The following is a 20443-nucleotide window of genomic DNA, read 5'->3' as shown; positions in this document are numbered from 1 at the left end:
AACCTGCACATCTTTGGACTGTGGGAGGAAACCGGAGCACCCGGAGGAAACCCACGCAGACATGGGGAGAACGTGCAGACTCCGCACAGACAGTGACCTAAGCCGGGAATCGAACCTGGGACACTGGAGCTGTGAAGCAACTGTGCTAACCACTGCGCTACCGTGCTGCCCTGTATTCCTAGACAAACTAACAAATTTAAATATGGCACTCAATCATCAGACATTATTGGCTTTTTTCAAAATTAATGGCTTTTTTCAAAATTACAATGGAAGTCAAGTTATAACCGGGTTTCCATTCTGACTCTGTGGCTAAGTGGCTGCTGTTGAGTCACACACCCCAGGAAAATCCCAAGTCTGATCACTGGACTGTGATAAGCTAGTGGATTTTAGCAAGGGAAGAGATGTTAAAAATGGTCCTCACAAGGAATAAGACAATAGTTGCACTACTGTTTATTATTCTTGATCCTGGAAGAATAAGTGTTTGTGTGTAGACTTTGGATGAGGAATGATCATGCTTGATGCTATGTTCTCATGGCCATGTACCCTACTGACACTCATAACCTAGACTTCCACATGAGGAAGGCTCATTGGGTGAGACTCCAAGGAATTGACATCAACAGCTGCTGTTGCTTCCATCACTACCTTGCGTCTATTGTACGATGTACAGAATTAAAATTGGATTATTTACTTTAAACAGATGCAACTAAAATAACTAACCTCAATGCCATACTCTTATCTGTATTAGCTTAGCTAAGTTTCCAGCCTATTTCTTTATTTAATGCACAACTTGATTGACACCATTGCAGTCACAGTGATAGAGGCATGCACCAATTAGCAGAGAGTCCTTTGAGACTTTAGTTGAAAGATGAAAACGCACAAGCCAGAATGAGACTGCTATTTAGAATTCATAGAGAAGTACACGGAGCTTCAATTGAGAATTACCTAGATGAATGCTATGAGAAGAAAGAGTTGAGGTATGGTATTGTCAAACATAAAACTGGTTATAAACCGATAACAGGTCCTTCAAAAGGAAACTTTCTGTGCAGCTTCCAATGAATGATGTGATGTAAATTTATGCATCGATTATTGTAATTAGGTGTAAGATTTCATCCTTGTATGACTGTGGTGTATTGTTCTGTGACAACAGAAAACAATAAAATTACAGTTGATAAAGCATGACTTCATTTTACTGAGTGAAGTGATTTAAAGTAAATTTGTCAAATAAGGCACTGCGGCCATCTCCCCCTTCAAATGTCATATTTCAGAAATGACTTTGGATTAACTCAATGATCCATCAATGCACACACAAAGAACAGCAAATTTGCTTTTTGACTTTCTAAAGAAATGTATTAATTTTTGTTTATAGTTGCCGATGTAATTAGAACCCAATTAGAGAGTAACTCTACTTCAACATTCATGTTGAAATCTGAAGCCAAAATGTTCCCTTACACAAACTTTTAAAATGCAAACAGGCAATGATACTTCTTACTGAAATTGTCGTTGTAAAGGCATTTTGACCGAAAATATTATTTTCATATTTATGCTACTCTGCCTGTTCCTAATGGAGTGTTTCACTAACATGAGCTGTGAAGCTGTCACAGCAAGAAATTGATCTAGGGCTGATTTATGAAGATGAGCGCTCTCCAACCCTGGAAGCAAGTAGTTGCAGTGACCTTAAAGAAGGTTGTAACCTGTAAAGAGAATAGGTGGCATGGTGGCACAGCGGTTAGCACTGCTGCCTCACAGCGCGAGGGACCCAGGTTCAATCCCGTCCACTGGTGACTGTCTGTGTGGAGTTTGTACTTTCTCCCCGTGTGTGTGTGGGTTTCCTCCGGGTGCTCCAGTTTCCTCCCACAATCCAAAGATGTGCAGGTTAGGTTGATTGGACAATCTAAATTGCCCCTTAGTGTCCAAATTGTTAGTTGGGATTACTGGGCTATGGGGATAGTGTGGGGGCGTTGACCTAGATAGAGTGCTCTTTCGGTGGAGGGTCGGTGCAGACCCGATGGCTGAATGGCGTCCTTCTGCACTGTAGGGATTCTATGGGCAAGATTTACCGGTCACATTGTGCCCGAAAAGCAGATAGATGCAGGGAGATCCCTCTTCCGGGATCAACCTGACTCACCACGCCTCATGAGATCCAACACAATCTCCCGAGACGTCGCGATCCCGCCAATATCTGCATTTCAGAGTGAGACAGCTAGCCTCACTCTAATATGCATTCCTGAAATCTACCCAAGGCGTGGGATATACCCCTCTTGCCTTGCAGACTATGTGCGAGTGCTGCTCAGCGCTGGTCCCCACAAACGGGGACCAGATGGAACAGCACTCCTGGGATCTCCCAGGGACTTAGAGGTCCCCAGGTGCATGCCCCCAGGGCTGGGTGGTGCCTGGGCCTGCTGGTGCCATCTGGGCACCCTGGAACTGCCAGCCTTCACCCTGGTAGTGCCATCTGGATACCAACCTGGCATTGCCCAGGTGCACTGCCAAATGGCAGGGGCACTGCCAGGCTGACATTTTCTGTGTGACGTGTATTGGGCCTGGGGGGGGGAGATGAGCAATGATCCCCTTATTGGAAGTTGGGGCTGGAGGGGTGGGGGGGGGGGGGGGGGTTGGGATATCCCAATCTTTCCTGGCACTGAAGAGTTGCAGTGAGTGGAGCTCCTCAGTGCAGAAAATGGAATTAAGTGTGGCCTCAGCCATGCGTTCCCCGCTGAGGTGTCCTGAATAGCCGTTTGATAGCATGGTACTTCTCGGCATTCCAAGCGGCAGGAAATAGCCGGCTAATTGTATGCGCTATGGGACTCTGTTTCCATTCGACACGATCATGGTCTATGAATTCCTGGATGTTATTTTGAAATAAACCAGGGTGTGAGGTAACCACGTACATGATCAACCCACTGGGAGGCCAATTTAGGGTTGATTTTAGCACCTTTGTCTTCAAACCAAGAATGATCAACTCATGGGATAAAGGAGGATGATAATAGCTTAAAACATTGAATAATTCAAGCAACAATTGGATGCTTTTATGGAAATATTGTATGGCCTTTTGGGATTAATGAAAAAAGATGCACAAAATGGCTTTCCTCATCCTCATTCATCATGGGTTGTAACGGACCCTTCTTCTGGTACCTCAGCTCATGAAGCTATTCAGTCAATGGAGCAAGAGATGGGGAATTGTTTTAGAAATTGCATTTGTAATGCAGATTCAGGTTTTAATCACTTGTCTTTAATAATAGCTATCCGCTTCATGTAAATACATTGGTTGAGAGTGTTTTGTTCAAAAAATAAAGGCAACCAGAGAAAACTAATGACGAGAAGAGACTCTCGTTCCTTTGGCAGATTCCACATTCAGGAATTGAAACCCAGCATAGATTAGCACTCAATCCAAACGATACACTTTAAGGAATAGAGGAGGGGCTGGATTCTCCAGTCCCCCAGCCCAGTGTTTCTCAGTGGCGTGCCGTATCCTCCCTCTGCTTGTCAAAAATATTTCCGATTGAAGCTGTGCTGCACCATCGGGAAACCCACAGGCAGGAAGTTTTGCCAGCGGAAACAGTGAGTCACCAAGGCTGGAAAATTCCAGCCGAGGTCTTGTGTCATCGTGGGTCGCGTCCCTGCCTCTGATCCAGAAGCGCCACGTTAAGTCCTTAAGCCTTTCAATAAGATCATGGCTGAATTTCTAAATTATTGCCACTTCCTATACTGATTCAACTGAGCGTTAAAATATCCATCAGTCCCAGTGTTAAATATACTCAGCAACTGACCATTCGTAACACATTGGGGTAGAACACTCCAAAGACCTACAGACCTCTTAGTGAATAATGTCTTCGCCTCTTGGTCCTAAATGACCAACCTCCTTTTCTGAGACTCCAATCCTAAACTTTCCAACCAGAGAAATATCCTCAACATCTGCAGTACACCTCTTAAAAAGCTTCAGTGATATCACCATTCGTTCTTCTAAATTCCAGAAGATGGACTCATCCTACTCGATCTTTTGACAACTCTCTTATTCCGAGAGTCAATTAGTGAGCCTTCTTTGTTCCCTTTTTAAGCCAAATATTTTCTTCTTCAGGTAAGGAAATCTGCACACACTCCAGGTGTGATCCCAACATAGTTACATAATTACAGGAGAACATTTTTACTCTTATACTCCAACTCCCTCTTGCATTAAAGGCTAACATACCATTTACCTGCTGAATTGCTTGAGCTACCTTCAGTGATTTGTGTATGAGGACCCCTAAATCCATCTGAATACCAACATTTCCCTACTGAAGTAAATTATTTCACATGATACTGAATTTAAACATCTTCCCGTCCAACCACCTACCCAGTCTATATCCCTTAAACAAGTGCTTTTCAAACTTTTTTTGCCCAGAACCTATTTTTACCAACCGGCCATCTTTCGGGACCCCACTGGCCTTCGTGACTCATGCCGGCTGACCTTTGCGACCCACACCGGCCGACCTTCGCGACCCATGCCAGCCGACTCGGTCGAACTTCGCGACCTACGCTACATCTGTTGAAAAAAATAAAGACGTTTGTCCTCAAACCCGACATGTTTAGTCTTCAAATGCCTTTGATGTTTTGAAACTTTCATTTACCAGTGCTTCCCTGCATATAACACGCATGAACTTTGAACCTGATTTGCAGTGGAACAATTAATAACCCATATCTCAAGTAATCATCTTCATACCGCTTTGTTCCTTTTTTCAGCTTCTTCTTCATGGGTTGTTCACCAGATGCCCTGGAGGCCACACAGCACTGCTGGCAGCTGTAAAATGGAGGAATCTCTCTCGTGCCCAGAATACGTGGCCTGTTCATTACCGCCTCTTTCAGTGGAAGGACTCCATCATTTGCTGAAAAAAACTGGCCCTGGACAGTGTGTTGGCGTCAGGAGGAGATGGTCCACCCCCCTGGTCTCCAGGCCTGTGCTCTGTTTGATCCGGTACACAAGGGCGGGATGGTCGGCAATCCCAAAGATCCGTTGCGACCGGCACTTTGAAAAGCCGGTTGCGGCCGTTGGACGTTCCTCTCACGATCATGAATGGCGCGGCCAAGTGCCACAATGCTCCCGAAAACTGCCCGCGCCCCACCCCCGGGTCACGACCCTTAAGCAGCCTGTTTGCATTTGCCTCAGCTTACTTTCCAATCTAGCTTCCTCATCATCAGCAAACGTGATATATTACACTTGTTCCCCTCCTTTACATCGTTGATAAACATTGGCCTAAATCTTCCAGTTGGGCAGCATTGTGGTTGAGGTCCCAGGTTTGATCCTGGCTCTGGGTCATTGTCCGTGTGGAGTTTGCACATTCTCCCCGTGTTTGCGTGGGTTTTGCCCCACAACCAAAAGATGTTCAGGGTAGGTGGATTGGCCACAGTAAATTGCCCCTTAATTGGAAAAAATGAATTGGGTACTCTCAATTTATAAAAACAAATCTTCCAGTCAATACCTGTGCCTAACTCTGATCAGGCAGAAAACTACCCACTTACCGGCATACAACTTCTCTGTCCAAACCTCCAATGGGGGATCCTGCAGAACTCCCATTAGCACAGGAATCCATGGAGAGCTAAGTGGAGAGAATCTACGGAAATACAACTGCTTTTTATGGCTCTAGCTGCCATCTTATGGTTGTTTAAAGGTCCCAAGCTTCTCAGCCTGTTAGTAAATGAGTGGAAGAGTGAATATGTGAGTGAATGCGCAATATGGAGGTGTATAAGTGGTAGGTGGGTGAGGGAAGTGGGTAGGGTGGCAGCTGGATAGTGTGGGAGGTGGGTGATGTGAGTGGGTGAAATGGGTCAAGGTGGGAGTCGGGGGAGTCAGTGTGCATGATTGCAAGGGGTCAGTTGTATAGTCACCAGATATTCGACTAGGATTTTTCTTCCTAACATTTCCTGGGTAGCTATCGAGGTAAGTCAGAACTGTCCAAAGCTTCCAGCTTTCGCTCAGAATCAGAGACGTTTGCAGAGGGTCCCAAAGGGCAGGGGAATCACCACTGAAAGCTCAAATTTCACACAGAGCCAGTGGGTTTTGCGGGGTCCCGACACACATCTAGGGAGAGTCATCTTGGATGATCCAGAGGACACAATATTTGGGCCTTTGGAAACAGTTCAGGCACAAGCACAGATTCTCGTGACATTCCAACACATTGCTTCACCCTCAAAATGATCAATTTATTCCGATTCTCTGGTTTCTGTCCTTCCACCATTCATTGGTCCATGATAATGTATCGCCCCAGATTCTATTTATGAATAAAAAGATTTATATAAAATACAACATTGTAAATGTATCTAATGTTCATAAAATATTTTGAGACAGACTTTTCACAAGAAAATGCCATGTGAATGTGTGATGGAACATTCATTCAATATATCTGAAGAATTTCTTCCGCATTCTTCACAATTTTGATTGTATTTGTTTTGATGAGATGTGAATACTTTGAGGTTTCTAAACTGCAGCTCTAGGCTTCAAATGCTGGGGATGAAAAATTTGTAATTTAAACAGTTTGTGAACTGTAAGCCTTCTAATTTGCAGTATATTTCCATTGTGTCTCTTGTTACTAAACTAGTCTCTTTCTCTACTCCATTCAACCTGTCGTATGTATGAGGGTTAATTGGTTGATTAGGTTATAAGTTAAATGTTTGTGTTCAATGTAATTCTTTCAAGCAATCGCCTGACTTAAGAGACACTGACACAGGGACAAATAATTTAGTTGACAGACAACACATTGCCTACAAGGTTATAGTTACATGTGTCAGATACGGGGTCCATCATACACAAAGCCACCAAAAGGCTTTGCCTTGAGTTGCTTTCCATTCAGTTAAAATTACATCCTGCCTGCTTGTGTGTGAGAGAGAGAGAGAAGAGTTAACCATTTTTATATTCCCCTGGCTCCAAGCAGACCTTGCGTAAGGCAAAGGACAACACTGCCTCAAAGAAGTCAATGGGTTGTGAATCTCCAGGGTGCGACCTTATTTCCCATTCATTACTTTCAGTTCGACTTCCAGTCATTGGATAGACATATGGACAGTAAGGGAATAGTGTAGATGGGCTTTAGAGTGGTTTCACAGGTCGGCGCAACATCGAGGGCCGAAGGGCCTGTACTGCGCTGTAATGTTCTACGTTCTATGTTCTAGTTCCCAATCACCTCATCGTTTCGAAATGTCAGGACTGTGCAAACTCCCTTCATTAAAGGTGTGGCCATGCATGACCAACTGACATACCTAATTTCTAAAATGTAAATAGCCCCTCCTTGGAAGAGGTTTTTTTTTTTAAATCGCTCATTGTTAACTCATTATAAAAAAAGATGGAAGAAGTTTAATTTGAGGCAACATACATTGGCACTGTCTTTTTTAATCCCTTTGTTAAACAAGGATTTTGACAGCAAATTGACATTGGTGTTGGCATGCAGTCAATATGGAAATCCAAGTTCATAGCATATTGCACCAGCTCAGTTAGATATGCTGACTTTGGTGCAATGCTACGCGGATTTAAAAATAAACAGCTGGAGCCAGCAGATTGCCTCACAATCTTTGGGTATCACAATGTTTGGCGAATGATTCAACTGTCGTGTGTAATTACTGGTGCGAGTTTGACCATCTCTCAGGCCAGTGATTGGCCCTGGTAAGTGATTGGTTCAAGCAATCAGGTAGGCAATAGTGACTTTGGAGATGGTGACCACAATTCGGTGCCTTTCACTATTGCAATGGAGAGGGATAGGGCCATATGGCAGGGCAAGGTTTATAATTGGGGGAGGGGTAATTATGATGCGATTAGGCAAGGATTAGGGAGCATAAGATGGGAACAGAAACTGACAGGGAAAGACACAAATGAAAAGTGGAGCTTGTTCAAGGAACAAATACTGCATGCCCTTGATAGGCATGTCCCTGTCAGGCAGGGAGGAAATGGTCGTGTGAGGGAACCATGGTTCACAAAAGAGGTTGAATGTCTTGTGAAGAGGAAAAAGGAAGAGTATGTAAGGATGAGAAAACAAAATTCAGTAGGGTCGCCTGAGAGTTACAAGGGAGCAAGGAATGAGCTGAAAAAAGGGCTTAGGAGAGCTAGGAGGGGGCATGAGAAGTCCTTGGTGGGTCGGATCCAGGAAAACCCCAAGGCTTTTTACTCTTATGTGAGAAATAAAAGAATGACGAGGGTGAGGGTAGGGCCGGTGAAGGACAGTAGTGGGAACTTGTGCATGGAGTCAGAAGAAATAGGAGAGGCGTTGAATGAATACTTTTCTTCAGTGTTCACAAAGGAGAGGGGCCATGTTTTTGAGGATGAGAGTGTGATTCAGGCGGGTAGGCTGGAGGAAGTAGATGTTCTGAGGAAGGATGTATTAGCAATTTTGAAAAGCCTGAGGGTCGACAAGTCCCCTGGGCCAGATGGGATATATCCAAGGATTCTTTGGGAGGCAAGGGATGAGATTGCAGAGCCTTTGGCTTTGATCTTTGGGTCCTCGCTGTCCATGGGGATAGTGCCAGAGGACTGGAGAGTGGCGAATGTTGTTCCTCTGTTCAAGAAAGGGAATAGGAATGACCCTGGTAATTATAGGCCAGTTAGTCTTACTTCGGTGGTCAGGAAGATAATGGAAAAGGTCCTGAAGGATAGGATTTATGACCATTTGGAAAGATGCAGCTTAATCCGGGATAGTCAACACGGATTTGTGAAGGGCAGGTCTTGCCTCACAAATTTGATTGAATTCTTTGAGGAGGTAACTAAGTGTGTAGATGAAGGTAGAGCAGTTGATGTCGTATACATGGATTTCAGTAAAGCGTTTGATAAGGTTCCCCATGGTCGGCTCATGAAGAAAGTAAGGAGGTGTGGGATAGAGGGAAATTTGGCCAATTGGATAAGTAACTGGCTATCACATAGAAGACAGAGGTTGGTGGTGGATGGAAAATTTTCAGACTGGAGACCAGTTACCAGCGGTGCACCACAGGGATCAGTGCTGGGTCCTCTGCTATTTGTGATTTTTATCAATGATTTGGAGGAGGTGGCTGAAGGGTGGGTCAGTAAATTTGCTGATGACACCAAGAGTGGTGGAGTAGTGGATGAGGTGGAGGGCTGTTGTAGGCTGCAAAGAGACATTGATAGGATGCAGAGCTGGGCCGAAAAATGGCAGATGGAGTTTAACCCTGATAAGTGCGAGGTGATTCATTTTGGTAGAAAAAATTTGAATGCGGATTACAGGGTCAACGGCAGGGTTCTGAGGAATGTGGAGGAACAGAGAGATCTTGGGGTTCATGTCCACAGATCTCTGAAGGTTGCCACTCAAGTGGGTAGAGACGTGAAGAAGGCTAGTGTGTTAGCGTTCATTAACAGGGGGCTTAAGTTTAAGAGCCGCGGGGTTATGCTGCAACTATACATGACCCTGGTGAGACCACATTTGGAGTATTGTGTGCAGTTCTGGTCACCTCATTATAGGAAGGATGTGGAAGCATTGGAAAGGGTGCAAAGGAGACGTACCAGGATGCTGCCTGGTTTGCAGGATAGGTCTTATGAGGAAAGGTTGAGGGAGCTAGGGCTTTTCTCTTTGGAGCGGAGGAGGATGAGAGGCGACTTAATAGAGGTTTATAAGATAATAAGGGGGATAGATAGCGTGGACGTTCAGAGACTATTTCCTCGGGTGGATGTAGCTGTTGCAAGGGGGCATAACTATAAGATTCAGGGTGGGAGATATAGGAGGGATGTCCGAGGCAGGTTCTTTACTCAGAGAGTGGTTAGGGTATGTAATGGACTGCCTGCTGTGATAGTGGAGTCGGACACTTTAGGAACTTTCAAGCGGTTATTGGATAGACACATGGAGCACACCAGAATGACAGGGAGTGGGATAGCTTGATCTTGGTTTCGGACAATGCTCGGCACAACATCGAGGGCCGAAGGGCCTGTTCTGTGCTGTACTGTTCTAATAACAGTGCTGTCTCCTGCCATTTAATACAGTTCTGCCTGTATTTAATTGGCAAAATATTTATTAACTTACCTAATTTGTAGTAGGGCAATACAACACAAACAGCAAAGGACTACAGGAGAATTTACTGGTGTAAACAGTAACTTAGACTAAATGGGTCACTATCTGTGCGGAGTCTGCATGTTCTCCCCGTGTCTGTGTGGGTTCCCTCCGGATGTTCCGGTTTCCTCCCACAAGTCCCAAAAGACGTGCTGTTAGGTCATTTGGACATTCTGAATTCTCCCTCTGTGTACGCGAACAGGCGCCGGAATGTGGTGACTAGGGGCTTTTCACAGTAACTTCATTGCAGCGTTAATGTAAGCCTACTTATGACAATAAAGATTATTATTATTTTTATTATTATTATTATTTTACATGCACTCAGGTATCATCTAACCATTAATATTGAACATTGCGATCCACTGTTTGCTAACTTTCCATCTATAGGAAGCTAATACTGCTGAAGGGGAATCTTCAGTTACTATTCTGACAAGTAGAACCCACTGGTCTGACATATGCCAATTACCATGACTAATAGCGTCAGTGACAACTGCATAGGTACGTTCCTAACTTGCATATATCGTGAGTTGGTCATCCTAATAAGTCTATTGTGATTGAGGATTTAACTGCCAATGAGGCAACAATGCCGAAAGCAACCCTTTCCAAAGATCTGGGGCGGGATTTTCCGTCCCTCCGCGCCAGATGTCTGTTTCAGCACACCGGCGGGATTCTCCGTTTCGCCGGCTGGTCAATGGGGCTTCCCATTGTGGGGCAGCCCCACGCCGTCGGGAACTCCCTGGGCTGCCGGCAAAACAGAGCATCCCATGGCAGAGAACCCAGCCCCTGGACTCACAGAAGTTAAACAGGGCAAAACAACAACTAAGAAACACAAATGCAAATAAAATTCAGTTGGCGGAGCTTCAATTCCCAGGGCTCAGAGTCTGCCCTTTGCCAGTGGGGTCCTGAATGGACATTGTGAGACACGCGGGACCACTATTAAAAGACAGTAAAATGGCAGATAAAACAAAGGTACAGCTCTGGCCAAGTTTTGGTGACAACATATTGTAAATGTTAATGGATATTTCTTCACTTAATGTGACGCAAAGGACGGCAGCAAACTTATCAATGATTCGAAGCATGTTGCTGAGTTTAAAATAGCATTTAATAGAAATGAATCATTGATGTACAAAAAATACTGACACGGGCAAAAAATAAATGACAACGTTTATGACACTCTGGTCCACGAAAGCGCCAGAGTATTTTGTGACTTCAGATTTTTATAACCGGTCTTTATAAAGTTATATGTTTTAAGGAATTTTGAGGTAGTTTTATAACTTCTTTGATACAGGCCTCAATCTTGATAGGCATGTATTTTTGTGAATAGGGATCGGGGGATGGAAAGGAGTTTTATTCAGGAGGTTTAAAGATCCAAATAATGTATCTTTTTAAAAAAAAAATGTTTTTATTCTCCTTTTTCACATTTTCTTCAAAATTTACCCCCACCAATAAAAAGTAAACGGTAACGGATACAATGTCAAACCCCTTATTAACAACAACAATCCCATCCTCCCACCAACCCCCACACAACAGCAATATAAGCGTCAAATAAAAAATACCCCAAAAAGGAATGACGAATCGCCCATGGTCACCATTAACATTTATAGTCCACCCCCCCCCCCCCCCACCCCACTAATATTCAAGGCCAACCAATCCCAGAAAGTTTACAATGAATGACACCCATGAATTGTAAAACCCCCCCACCCCCCTTCCCAGACTCCTCCCCTCCACTTCCTCTCGAAATCACCTCACCCAGTATCGGTCCTTCCCCCAACTTTTCACTCCAGCTAGGCTCATCGAAACCTGGTCTACCAGGCTCTGATGGCCGCAGCCCCTCCCCCCACCTCACCCCATTCACTGGCCGGCTTAAACCAGCCAGTGTGGAGGATCCTGCCCGGGCCTCCGTCCCCTCTGCCAGGAAAACAAAGAAATCCTCTTTACCACACAACCCCAGCATAAACACACAAGCCCAAAGGACCATCATTGCAAAGGAAAGTCCCAACTCTTACTTTGTCCAAATAGATAACGTCGACTCATTTAGTGCATACAACAACATGCAGTGAAAAGATAAAGCTACATACAGCTACACACTCTCCTTCCAACCCCCTACCCTCTGTACAAGACCAGTCCTCAGTCCAATTTCTCAATTCTGCCACAGCTCTTCTGCCTTCGCAAACACCTTCGCTGCTTCCACCGTCTCAAAATAAAAGTCTTTGGATTTGTAGGTCACCCTCAACTTAGCTGGATATACTATGCCACACCGCACCTTCCTGTTGTACAGTGCCGTCTTCACTCGGCCGAAGGCCGCCCGCTTCCTCGCCAACTCCACCGTCAAGTCCTGGTATATGTGTATACCAACTCCAGCCCACTGCACCTCCCGCTTCTGCTTTGCCCAGCACAGACCCTTCTCCTTCATGCGATACCTACGGAAATAAACAGTCACCACTCTTGGCAGTTCACTTGCCTTTGGTATAGGCCTCCACGAGCCCGATCCAGTTGGTATCGAGAGGGATCTTCCCCCTCCCCCAGTAGCTCTGCCAACATCGTGGCAAAATACTCCGTCGGCCTCGGGCCCTCCACCCCTTCGGGCAGACCCACGATCCTCAGATTCTGCCCCCTGGATCTGTTTTCTGGGTCTTCTATTTTGGCTCGCAGACCATTGTTGGTCTCTATCACTCTCCGCAGCTACTTCCCCATCGAGGTGAGTTGATCACTGTGTTGCAATAATGCATCTTCCACTTCCTTCAGTGTCTCACCCTGCTCCCGCATCTCAGCCGTTGCATTCGATACCACCGCCCTCACCGGGGCAATCGCCTCCTCCACCAACACTTTCAATACCGCCCCCATGACCTTCCTCATCACCTCCATGTGTTTTGTGAACTGTTTTTTAAGTTCCACAGCCATCGCTTCGGTCATCCTTTCTGCCGTGAGCAGTGCGGCCTCCCTCGGCGTCCCCGCCTCCGCCTTCCTTCAAATTCCTGAGCCGACCTTTCCACCCATCTGCGGACCTTCGTTCGTCCCCTTTTTCATGGCGGTTTTTCTTTGAGATTTGGACATTTCTCTTCTCTATGCCTTTCTACCATTGTTTAATCAAAAGTTGCTCCTGCGACGGGGCATCAAAACTCCAAAAAAATCAATTCTCGGGCGGGAGCCCTCCAACGTGTAGCCTCCTCCCACCCGCCGCCAACGGTAGTCCCCCCAAATAATGTATCTTTATTTTCAAGTAGATTTCTAGTCCAGAAGCAGTCTGTAAAAATGGATCTCCTGTTCTTAGTCTTAAGCCTATAAGACCATAAAAGATAGGAACAGTGGTAGGCTGGTCAGCCCCTTGAGCCAGCTCCGCCATTCAATAGTTTCATGGCTAATCAACATTCCTCATGTCCATTTCCTGCACTTTCCCCATAAACCTTGATTCCCTTACTGATCAAGAATTTATCTATCTCAGCCTTAAATATAAATAAGGACTCTGTCCCCACAGCTCTCTGTGGCAAGACGCTCCAAAGACACTCATCACTCAGAGAAGAAACTCTTCCTCATCTCAGTCTTCAATTGGCACCCCTTTATTCTAAGAATATGGCCTCTGGTCATAACCAGGTCCTAAGCGGGTACCCCTTATTCCCAAGAGCCAACAGGTCATCCTGGGGTGTCCCTTTGTTGAGGCAGAGCCTCCTGCGGCATATGCTGCCCGACATCTCTCCGAATGACCAGCGATGCCTGTACACCTTGCGCCATCACAGGCCTCCTCCTCTGGGTCCCTCCATGGCCTAATGGGACCATGGAGGGAAACACCCTCTCAGCCTTTACCCTGTCAAGCCCCTTAAGAATCCTATATGTTTCAATGCGATCACCTCTCATTCTTCTAAATTCCAATGAGTAGAGTCCCAGCCTGTTTAACCTTTACACATAAGACAATCCCTCCATACCAGAGATCATCCTAGTTAACCTTCTCTGAACCTCTTCCTATGAAATCATATAATTTCTTAAATAAGGGGACCAAAAGTTGAGGCAATGAGTAAAGATGCATAGATAAGGTAGATAGTCAACAACTTTTTCCAAAGGTAGGGGAGTCTAAAACTAGAGGGCATAGGGTTAAGGTGAGAGGGGAGAGATACAATAGGGTCCAGGGGGGCAATTTATTCACACAGAGGGTGGTGAGTGTCTGGAACGAGCTGCCAGAGGCAGTAGTAGAGGCAGGTACAATTTGTCTTTTAAAAAGCATTTAGACAGTTATATGGGAAAGCTGGGTATAGAGGGATCTGGGCCAAATGTGGACAATTGGGACAAGCTTAGTGGTAAAAACTGGTGGCATGGACAAGTTTGTAAACCTCTATGACTCTATGAAAACTGCTCATAGTACTCCAGGTGTGGGGCGCAATCTAACAGCTAGCCAGTTAGATCATGGGAGAGTCCATATTGGGAACTGTGCCAGACGCTGCTCGGCTTCCGATCTATCTGACGCCCTCCAGTTGACGAGATCTGGATCCCGCCACGGCTTGGCGAGAAACCAATAATCACCAATTAAGGCTAATCCCATCCCATTAACGGGAAAGACTCCCTATCGAACGGCCTCCTGTGATCTAATCGGCTCCCCAGCAGGCCACGCAGGCGCCCTTTAGCACATCTACTAAAAAACATGGAGCTAGCGAAATGGCTGCCATGGGGATCGGAGGAGGTGTAGCCATCGTGGAAAATGGACAGTCAGCCCAGGGGGTTTGGCCGCCATTGGTGGGGGAGCATCTCTGGGCTGGGGGGGACAAAGGGTTCAGCGCCCGCGGTTCCGACATACCGCCCCCGGATCGTGTATCCCCATAATAGGAGCAACTTCAGCTGCTACCTGCCTGTCCCATCGAACACCCAAAGGGCAGAGCCCCCTCAGTGGTAAAATGGTGAAATCACTTTAACCCCCACTGACCGTACCGGTCTCTGGCCGCACAGCTGAAGGCTATCGCTAATAAGGAGTTGGCAATGTCAGTTATGGAAGCACATCACAGCTGCCAAGCGGATTCCCGTGGGTCGACGTGCCACTTCGCCGGTGAGTGTTACTGCCTAACATTTGAATCAGACTATGAGGCCTCAGGGGCAGCCGTCAACAATCGAACACCCAAGAGCTAAGCCGCAGCACAGGGGTTACCGGTGCGACCAGAGGGTGGGTTTGTGGATGGGGCAGGGGAGGGGTGGTTCTACCTGACCCCAGTCCCAGTGCTGTTCCTGGCGGGGCTCTGGGGACCAGTGCCCAGGGGACCCTGATGAGGTCGAGTTTGCGTGTGCAGGGTAGGGTCTCCAGCACAACCAGCTCATTGGAAGGCACCCTGAGAGATGGCAGGGAATGTAAGGGTGGGGAGGTTTGGGGAATTTGAGGGTACCAGGGTGAAAGCCATAACTAACTGCCAGTCAAACACCCTCTCCAATTTCTTACAGATATCACATTATGGATAATATTGTGGACCCTGCAGCAGCTGCCCTCACAGTGGCGGCGGCAGTCTAGGTGGCTAGACCCCAGCAGCAGGGTTGACAGAGGCTCGAGGCGGCAGCCCATAAGCAGGGGCTTGCCCCATACCCTGAGGGCATGGCCCCCCATTAGGCCAGGGAGGGACCCAGAGGAGGAGGCCAGCGATGGTCCAATGTGTACAGGCATTGCTGGTCATTCGGAGAGATGTCGCGCAGCATATGCCGCAGGAGGCTCGGCCTCAACAAAGGGACGATGCGGGACATGTGCCATGTCCTTGTGGACTTGGCACCACATGGATGAGAAGGATGCCTGCTCATGGTGGCCATACAGGGTCACTGAAGCCCTGAACCTTTATGCCTCGGGTTCATTCCAGGGCTCGGGCAGAGACTTGTGTGGCATATCCCAGCCAACCGCCCACGTGACGTCACGGATGCGCTGTTTGCCCAGACAGCTGACTGTATGAACTTTGACCTGGGCCAGGCCCATCAGGATGCCTGTGCAGCAGGATTCTCCGCCGTTGCTGAGATGCATCAGGTCCAGATGGAAATAGATGGCACGCATGCCACCTTGCACCCACCAGGTTGTCCGTGAGCGCCCTTAATGAACAGGAAGGAGTTCCACTCCAGATCTTCCGACTTGTGTGCGACCACCACCTCAAGATCCTGCACATGTGTTAACACTTCCCATGGATGTGCATGACAGCTACATCCTGGGGCAGTCGGAGATTCTCACATCTGTGAGGGACACCCCAGGATGACCTGTTGGCTCTTGGGAATAAGGGGTACCCGCTTAGGACCTGGTTATGACGCCAGTACGAAGTCCAGTGACCGATGAGGAGACCCGATATAATGAGGCCCATGTGGCCGCTGGCCTCTCATTGAGGGTATATCGGACTGCTTCAAATGTGGTGCCAAAGCCTCGACCACTCTTGTGATGCACTGCAGCACACCCCCTGGAAGGTCGCCTGCTTGGCAGTGGTCAGCTGTGTCCTCCACAACCTGGCACAGCAGAGGGGCAACATGCTGGAGCTGGAGAACATGTGGCCTTGTCAGAGGAGGAGGATGAGGATGAGCTGGACCAGGAAGGGCTGGAGGATGGGTCAGCGAAGGATCCCCGGGAGCAGCTGGAGGACTGGAAACAGCGAGAGTCCAGCTTTCGTCGAGGGGCAGGAACGTATCCTCGCCTGCGTCTCATCGGTAATGGCTTTGCTCGTCATCTCACCCCGTCGACCCTTCCCACCAGAGACAGAGGGGCAGCTGGATTGAACTCCAGAGGACCCTGCATCATCTGGCTCTGCCAGCCCTGGTGGCTCTCCATTGTCTGCACGATTATGTCGATGCCCTCAGCGATGCCCCTCTGTGACTGTGCCACACTCTGCAGTGCCCAATCAATGTTCACCTGCATCTGGGACACTTTATGCATTGACGGGACATGCTCTGGAGCACCTCAGCAACGTCCACCTGCATCAGGGACACATCCCTCAGCGACCGGGACATGCCGTTGAGGTGCTCAGTCATGGCCGGCACTGATTGAGCCACACCTTGGACACTACCACTCATGCTGCTGACGCCGTATTCCAGGCTCTCCACTGCGATCGCCATCCTCGCAGTGTTGCTGGCACCATCACCTGCACCCCTTGCCTTTGGGACTCCTCCAATCGGCTGTGGACCCACTGAAGTGTTGCTGACATCCCCCTCTGAATCTCACGGCCGCGCCCAAGCATCTGCATCAGCTCTGGGATAGCCTGGTCCAGAGGCTCAATATCAGACTGGGACCCAGCTGGGAAGACCTTCCTCGTAAAGTCCCGGACCTGCATATATCGAAAACTTTTGTCCTGCGCGTGCCAAATCTTCTCGCACAGCTCCTCCAAACTCACAAATCGCCTGCCCAGGGACAAATCCTTCATTTCCTTGATCCCCCATTCTTCCCATTCCCGGAACCTTGGCATCCAGTCTCCCCGACTCGAAACCATGATTCCCAATAATCGGCATCTCCCCTGACCCAGCTCCCAACCTAAAATGCTGCCTAAACTGCCTCCAGATCTTCAGCATGCCCACCATCATGGGACTCACCGAATACTTCTCTGGGGCCATCGGGAGCGGCATCATTGCCAGCGCCGGCAACCCCAACCCCCTACAAGAGCCCGCCTGAATCCTCACCCACAAAGCCTCAATCTTCCTATCCCACCCCTGGATCTTCTCTGCTTTCGGCGCACAATAGTAATACATCAAATGTGGGAGACTTAGCTCCCACGCCTGCCATCCCCTCTGCAGTACCACCTTCCCATTCCTAACCACCTTTCCTGCCCAAACAAACGAGGCCATCAGTCTGTCCACCCCCCTGAATAAAGACCTTTGGCAGAGAGACCGGCAGGCACTGAAACAGAAACAAAACATTCATCTTCAATGCCTGTACCCGGCCCGCCAGCGACAGAGAAAGATTATCCCACCAAGACAATTCCGCCATCACCCTCCCCACCAAGCTAGTGAAATTTAACTTCCGGAGGCCTGCCCTATGCCGGGCCACCTGCACCCCCAAATACCTAAAGTGAGACTCTGCCAGAAGAAATGGCAGCCCCTCCCACCCCACCCCCGCTCCCACTCCTAGAGAGGAGACAATAAAACACTCACTTTTCCTTAAATTCAACGTCCCAAAAGTCTGAAACAACCCCATTATGCTCAACCCCAAAAGAGCTCAGCTCCGAAATATACAAGTCATCAGCACATAAGGGTACCCTATGCGCACACCCCCCCCCCCACACACTCACTATCCCCTGCCACAACCCCGAGCTCCTCAGTGCAATGGCCAATGGCTCTAAAGCCAATGCAAACTAAAGGGGGACATAGTGCATCCCTGCCTTGTACCCCAGTGCAATGCAAAATACCCTGAATTCATATTATTCATGCGCACACTCCCATCAGCTCCTTGTACAACAGCTGCACCGACACCACAAACTTCAGAAAAACCCCAAATTTCTCCAACACCGCCATCAAATAACTCCACTCCACCTGATCAAACACCTTCTCCGCATCTGATACCACTACCACCTCTGTCTCCCTTCCCTCTGCCAGAAAAAACCACCACATTCAACCGCCTCCTCACATTCGAGGTCAACAGTCTTCCCTTTACGAACTCTGTCTAGTCCTCCCCAATCATCTGTGGAAGGCAACCCTCCAACCTTAATGCCAGCACCTTTGTCAATAACTTGGCCTCCATATTCAGCAGAGCAGGAAGGAAAGGGTAAAGCTATGGACAGTATAATGGTTAATGGAGAGCAAGGCAGCAGGCTACGTGACAGGTTATTATGTAGAGATATGGGTTCAAAGACAAGGAAAATTAGGAGAAAGGGTAAGAGGAAAAATAATTTGCGAAAAGTTACTGATCAAGGTGTGAGGATTCATAACAAAGACATAAAAAACAGCATAAGTGTACTTTACCTGAATGCTCGTAGTATACGGAATAAGGTGAATGAGTTGATGGCGCAAATCATCGTGAATGGCTATGATTTAGTGGCCATTACTGAAACATGGTTAAAAGATGGTCACGACTGGGAGTTAAATTTCCAAGGGTATCAAACTATACGAAAGGATAGAATGGACGGTAAGGGCGGTGGTGTGGCTTTGTTGTTTAAGGATGGCATCCGGGCAATAGTAAGGGATGATATTGGTGCGATGGAGGACAAGGTTGAATCAATTTGGGTGGAAATCAGGAATAGTAAGGCGAAAAGGTCACTGATAGGAGTAGTCTATAGGCCACCAAATAGTAACAGGATGGTAGGGCAGGCAATAAGCAAAGAAATAACGGATGCATGTAGAAATGGTACAGCGGTTATCATGGGAGATTTTAATCTGCATGTCGATTGGTTTAACCAGGTTGGTAAAGGCAGCCTTGAGGAGGAGTTTATAGAATGTGTCCGGGATAATTTCCTGGAACAGTATGTAATGGAACCTACAAGGGAACAAGCGGTCCTAGATCTGGTCCTGTGTAATGAGGCTGGATTGATTAATGATCTCATAGTTCGGGATCCTCTTGGAAGGAGCGACCACAATATGGTGGAATTTAAAATACAGTTGGACGATGACAAGGTAAAATCAAACACTAGTGTTTTGTGCTTAAACAAAGGCGATTACAATGGGATGAGAGAAGAAAAGTCTCCTGGCCCTGATGGGATGCATCCCAGAGTGTTAAAAGAGATGGCTAGGGAAATTGTAAACGCACTAGTGATAATTTATCAAAATTCACTAGACTCTGGGGTGGTCCCAGAGGATTGGAAAGTAGCAAACGTGACACCACTGTTTAAAAAAGGAGGTCGGCAGAAAGCAGGTAATTATAGGCCGGTAAGCTTAACTTCGGTTGTAGGGAAACTGCCGGAATCTATCATTAAGGAGGAAATAGCGGGGCACCTGGAGGTAAATTGTCCCATTGGGCAGACGCAGCATGGGTTCACGAAGGGTAGGTCATGTCTGACTAATTTGGTAGAATATTTTGAGGACGTTACCAGTGCAGTAGATAAGGGGGAGCCAATGGATGTGGTATATCTGGATTTCCAGAAAGCTTTTGACAAGGTGCCACACAAAAGGTTGCTGCATAAACTAAAGATGCATGGCATTGAGGGTAAAGTGGTAGCATGGGTAGAGGATTGGTTAACTAACAGAAAGCAGAGAGTGGGGATAAATGGGTGTTTCTCTGGTTGGAAACCTGTAACTAGTGGGGTCCCTCAAGGATCAGTGTTGGGCCCACAGTTGTTCACAATTTACATAGATGATTTGGAGTTGGGACCAAGTGCAATGTGTCAAAGTTTGCAGACAACACTAAGATGAGTGGTAAAGCAAAAAGTGCAGAGGATACCGGACGCAGAAGGATTTGGATAGGTTAGGTGAATGGGCTAGGGTCTGGCAGATGGAATTCAATGTTGCCAAGTGTGAGGCTATCCATTTTGGGAGGGATAACAGCAGAATGGATTATTATTTAAACGGTAAGATGTTAAAAC

The 20443-nt window shown here is 47.3% G+C and overlaps 1 pseudogene; it reads left to right on the top strand.

Annotated features, from left to right (window-relative positions):
- Nucleotides 1-885: 885 nt before the first annotated feature.
- LOC140418647 (translationally-controlled tumor protein homolog) overlaps nt 886-20443 on the top strand; it is a 45523-nt pseudogene continuing 25965 nt past the window's right edge.

This window comes from Scyliorhinus torazame, chromosome 1 (assembly GCF_047496885.1).
Source record: "Scyliorhinus torazame isolate Kashiwa2021f chromosome 1, sScyTor2.1, whole genome shotgun sequence".
Classification (NCBI taxonomy): domain Eukaryota; kingdom Metazoa; phylum Chordata; class Chondrichthyes; order Carcharhiniformes; family Scyliorhinidae; genus Scyliorhinus; species Scyliorhinus torazame.
The sequence above is the reverse complement of the archived record's forward strand: the minus strand, read 5'-3'. Positions and strand labels throughout refer to the sequence as shown.